Source organism: Somniosus microcephalus, unplaced genomic scaffold (genome assembly GCF_052327205.1).
Source record: "Somniosus microcephalus isolate GS21.2 unplaced genomic scaffold, FLI_Smic_1.0 unresolved_chr2, whole genome shotgun sequence".
Classification (NCBI taxonomy): Eukaryota; Metazoa; Chordata; class Chondrichthyes; order Squaliformes; family Somniosidae; genus Somniosus; species Somniosus microcephalus.
The window spans coordinates 18,976,002-18,982,001 of NW_028225180.1; positions in this window are offsets into that span (position 1 = coordinate 18,976,002).

The following is a 6,000-nucleotide window of genomic DNA, read 5'->3' on the forward strand; positions in this document are numbered from 1 at the left end:
AGCCCGACAACACTCCCTACCTCTGTAACCTCCTCCAGCCCCTACAACCCTTCCTATCTCTGTAACCTCCTCCAGCCACTACAACCCTCCCTATCTCTGTAACCTCCTCAAGCCCCTACAGCCCTTCCTCCCTCTGTACACTCCTCAAGTCCCTACAACCCTCCCTATCTCTGTCATTTCCTCCAGCCCCTACAACTCTCCCTATCTCTGTAACCTCCTCCAGCCCCTACAACCCTCCCTATCTATGTAACCTCCTCCAGCCCTACAACGCTCCCTATCTCTGTAACCTCCTCCAGCCCCGACAACCCTCACTATCTCTGTAACCTCCTTCAGCCCCTACAAACATCCCTATCTCTGTAATCTCCTCCTGCCCTACAACCCTCCCTATCTCTGTAACGTCCTCCAGCCCCTACAGCCCTCCCTATCTCTGTAACCTCCTCCAGCCCCCTACAACCCTCCTTATCTCTGTAACCTCCTCCAGCCCTACAAACCTCCCTATCTCTGTAACCTCCTCAGGCCCTACAAACCTCCTTTTCTCTGTAACCTCCTCCAGCCCCTACAACACTCCCTATCTCTGTAACCTCGTCCAGCTCTACAACCCTCCCTATCTGTGTAACCTCCTCCAGCCTCTACCCCCTCCCTAACCCTGTAACACCCTCCAGCCCCTACAACCTTCCCTATCTCTGTAACCTCCTCCAGCCCCTACAACCCTCCCTATCCCTGTAACCTCCTCCAGCCCTACAACCCTCCCTATCTCTGTAACCTCCTCCAGCCCCTACAGCCCTCCCTATCTCTGTAACCTCCTCCAACCCCTACAGCCCTCCCTATCTCTGTAACCTCCTCCAGCCCTACAAACCTCCCTATCTCTGTAACCTCCTCAGGCCCTACAAACCTCCTTATCTCTGTAACCTCCTCCAGCCCCTACAACACTCCCTATCTCTGTAACCTCCTCCAGCTCTACAACCCTCCCTATCTGTGTAACCTCCTCCAGCCTCTACCCCCTCCCTAACCCTGTAACACCCTCCAGCCCCTGCAACCTTCCCTATCTCTGTAACCTCCTCCAGCCCCTACACCCCTCCCTATCCCTGTAACCTCCTCCAGCCCTACAACCCGCCCTATCTCTGTAACCTCCTCCAGTCCCTACAACCCTCCCTATCTCTGTAAACTCCTCCAGATCAACAACCCTCCCTGTCTCTGTAACCTCCTCCAGCCCCTACAACCCTCCCTATCTCTGTAACCTCCTCCAGCCCCCTATAACCCTCCCTATCTCTGTAACCTCCTCCAGCCCTACAGCCCTCCCTATCTCTGTAACCTCCTCTCGCCATACAACCCTCCCTATCTCTGTAATCTCCTCCAGCCCTACAACCCTCCCTATCTCTGTAACCTCCTCTAGCCATACAACCCTCCCTATCTCTGTAACCTCCTCCAGCCCTACAACCCTCCCTATCTCTCTAACCTCCTCCAGCCCCTACAACCCTCCCTATTTCTGTAACCTCCTCCAGCCCCTACAATTCTCCCTATCTGTGTAACCACCTCCAGCCCCTACTACCCTCCCTATCTCTGTAACCTCCTCCAGCCCCTACAATTCTCCCTATTTCTGTAACTTCCTCCAGCCCCTAAAACACTCCCTATCTCTGTAACCTCTGTGAGTTACAGGCTGGAATCTAAAGAAGTGGTTCAGGGGGTTTATATATAGAATAACAGATACCCGGGAGTGAGTTACGGGCTGGAATCAAATCGAGGGGTTCGGGGGTTTTATATATAGAATAACAGATACTCGGTAGTGAGTTACAGGCTGGAATCTAATCGAGAGGTTCACAGAATCACAGAATCACAGAAACCTCACAGTGCAGATAGAGGCCATTTCGGCCCATCGAGCCTGCACCGACACATATCCCACCCCCGATCCCCGTAACCCCTACACCAACACATATCCCACCCTATCCCCGTAACCCCACGTATTTAATCCCCCTAACACTAAGGGTCAATTTTATCATAGCCAATCAACCTAACCCGCACATCTTTGGACTGTGGGAGGAAACCGGAGCACCCGGAGGAAACCCACGCAAACACGGGGAGAATGTGCAAACTCCACACAGATTCAGTGGTTTATATATAGAATAACAGATACCCGGGAGTGAGTTACAGGCTGGAATCTAATCGACGGCTTCGGGGGGTTTATATATAGAATAACAGATACCCGGGAGTGAGTTACAGGCTGGAATCTAATCGAGGGGTTCGGAGGGGGGTTTATATATAGAATAACAGATACCCGGGAGTGAGTTACAGGCTAGAATCTAATCGAGGGGTTCGGAGGGGGGTTTATATATAGAATAACAGGTACCCGGGAGCGAGTTACAGGCTGGAACCTAATCGAGTGGTTCAGGGGAATTTATATATAGAATTACAGATACCCGGGAGTGAATTATAGACTGGAATCAAATCGAGGGGTTCGGGGCGTTTATATATAGAATAACAAATACCCGGGCGTGTGTTACAGGCTGGAATCTAATCGAGGTGTTCTGTGGGTTTATATCTAGAATAACAGATACCCGGGAGTGAGTTACAGGCTGGAATGTAATCGAGTGGTTCGGAGGGAGTTTATATATAGAATAACAGATACCTGGGAGTGAGTTACAGGCTGGAATCTAATCGAGATGTTCGGGGGGGTTTATATGTGGAATAACAGATACCCGGGAGTGTGTTACAGGCTGGCATCTAATCGAGATGTTCAGGGGGGTTTATATATAGAATAACAGATACCCGGGAGTGAGTTACAGACTGGAATCTAATCGAGATGTTCAGGGGGGTTTATATGTGGAATAACAGATACCCGGGAGTGAGTTCCAGGCTGGCATCTAATCGAGATGTTCAGGGGGGTTTATATATAGAATAACAGATACCCGGGAGTGAGTTACAGGCTGGAATCTAATCGGGGGGTTCGGGGAGGTTTATATTTAGAATAACAGATACCCGGGAGTGAGTTACAGGCTGGAATCTAATCGAGGGGTTCGGAGGGGGGTTTATATATAGAATAATCATCGATAATGCTGCATGTTAACGGTTATAAAGTACTGAGTGGGAAAGGACAGGGTCCGTTATGCGATCGTGTGTTCTATGTTTGGGTTGAACAGCGAGTTTGAGTTTCTGATTGTCCTTTGTCTCCCCCTGCAGCTGTAGGGAAGGAACGCACAGATTCAGGGCGGATTCTGAAGTCACCAATTATATCGAGGCCGCGAAATTCGCCTCCTTTTTGCGCCCGCACTGTTCATCCTCTTGGTGTGGGTGACAGCGCCGGCGGGATGGCCGTGTGCCCAATGTATGTGACCCTTTCTGACCTCTAGACTTGACTATTCCAACACTCCACTGTCCGGCCTCTCGCCTGACACCCTACGTAAACCTGAGGTCTTCCGGAACTCCGCTGCCCCGTGTCCAAACTCGCTCCGAGTCCCGTTCGTCCATCACCCCCCTCGCTGTGCTTGCTGACCTCCACTGGCTCCCGGTTATACAACGCCTTGATTTTAAAATTCTCCATCCTTGTTTTTCAACTTCATCCCTGGCCTGGCCCATCCCTATCTCTGTAACCTCCTCCAGCACCTACAACCCTCCCTATCTCTGTAACAAATGTAAGAAATCACACAACACCAGGTTATAGTCCAACAGCTTTATTTGAAATCACAAGCTTTCGGAGCGCTGCTCCTTCATCAGGTGAAGTGGAGAGATGCATAAAAACACAGCTTATATAGTCAGAGAATAATGTCAGATGATTACAGGTAATCTTTCTAACTGCCATTTATCACACCTCAGCAGAGAGATAATCACAGCAATCAAAGGTGTAAATGGTGTCCAAACAGGTTAGTCAGGAAAACATTACATCAAAAGTACAATGAGGTGGGACAACCTCACGATGCTTCACTTCTCCAGCTTCCACCCACGTTAAAGAAGCCATCCCCTATGGGCAAGCCCTGCGAATACACAGGGTCTGCTCAGACGAGGAGGAACACGATGGACACCTACAGACGCTGAAAGACGCCCTCGTAAGAACGGGATATGACACTCGACTCGTCGATCGACAGTTCCGACGGGCCACAGCGAAAAATCGCATAGACCACCTCAGAAGACAAACACGGGACACAACCAACAGAGTACCCTTCGTCGTCCAGTACTTCCCCGGAGCGGAGAAACCGCGCCATGTTCTTCACAGCCTTCAACATGTCATCGATGACGACGAACACCTCGCTAAGGCCATCCCCACGCCTCCACTACTAGCCTTCAAACAGCCGCCTAACCTCAAACAGACCATCGTTGGCAGCAAATTACCCAGCTTTCAGGAGAACAGCGACCACGACACCACACAACCCTGCCACAGCAACCTTTTCAAGACATGCCAGATCATCAACACAGATACCATCATCACACGTGAGGACACCACCCACCAGGTACATGGTACATACTCATGTGACTTGGCCAACGTTGTCTACCTCATACGTTGCAGGAAAGGATGCCCCGGAGCATGGTACATCGGCAAGACCATGCAGACACTGCGACAACGGATGAACGGACACCGCGCAACAATCGCCAGGCAGGAGTGTTCCCTCCCAGTCGGGGAACACTTCAGCAGTCAAGGACATTCAGCCTCCGATCTTCGGGTAAGCATTCTCCAAGGCGGCCTTCGAGACACACGACAACGCGAAATCATCGAGCAGAAACTGATAGCCAAGTTCCGTACCCATGAGGACGGCCTGAACCGGGATCTTGGGTTCATGTCACGCTACATGTAACCACACCTGACGTAGGGTCATCCAGACTCGCATCGTCATTGGCTTGTTCTCTCCACACAGATGCGGCCAGACCTGCTGTGATTTCCAGCAAAAAAAATGTTTTTTGTCTATTTTTTTTTTCACACAGACCCCAGCATCTGCAACATTTGACCCCTTGTGACCCCACCTCATTGTTCTTTGATGTAATGTTTTCCTGAATGACCTGTTTGGACACCATTTACACCTTTGATTGCTGTGATTATCTCTCTGCCGAGGTGTGATAAATGGCAGTTAGAAAGATTACCTGTAAACATCTGACATTATTCTCTGACTATATAAGTTGTGTCTTTATGTATCTCTCCACTTCACCTGACGAAGGAGCAGCGCTCCGAAAGCTTGTGATTTCAAATAAAGTTGTTGGACTATAACCTGGTGATGTGTGATTTCTTACATTTATCCACCCCAGTCCAACACAGGCATCTCCACACCATATCTCTGTAACCTCCTTGAGCCCCTACAACCCTCCCTATCTCTGTAACCTCCTCCAGCCCTACAATCCACCCTATCTCTGTAACCTCCTCCAGCCGCTACAACCCTCCCTATTTCTGTAACCTCCTCCAGCCCCTACAACCCTCCCTATCTCTGTAACCTCCCCCAGCCCCTACAACACTCCATATCTCTGTAAGCTCCTCCAGCCCTACAACCCTCCCTATTTCTGTAACCTCCTCCAGCCCCTACAAACCTCCCTATCTCTGTAACCTCCTCCAGCCCCTACAACCCTCCCTATCTCTGTAAGCTCCTCCAGCCCCTACAACCCTCCCTATCTCTGTAACCTCCTCCAGCCCTACAAACCTCCCTATCTCTGTATCCTCCTCCAGATCTACAACGCTCTCTACCTCTGTAACCTCCTCCAGCCCCTACAACCCTCCCTATCTCTGTAAGCTCCTCCAGCCCCTACAACCCTCCCTATCTCTGTAACCTCCTCCAGCCCTACAACCCTCCCTATTTCTGTAACCTCCTCCAGCCCCTACAACCCTCCCTATCTCTGTAAGCTCCTCCAGCCCCTACAACCCTCCCTATCTCTGTAACATCCTCCAGCCCTACAACCCTCCCTATTTCTGTAACCTCCTCCAGCCCCTACAAACCTCCCTATCTCTGTAACCTCCTCCAGCCCCTACAACCCTCCCTATCTCTGTAAGCTCCTCCAGCCCCTACAACCCTCCCTATCTCTGTAACCTCC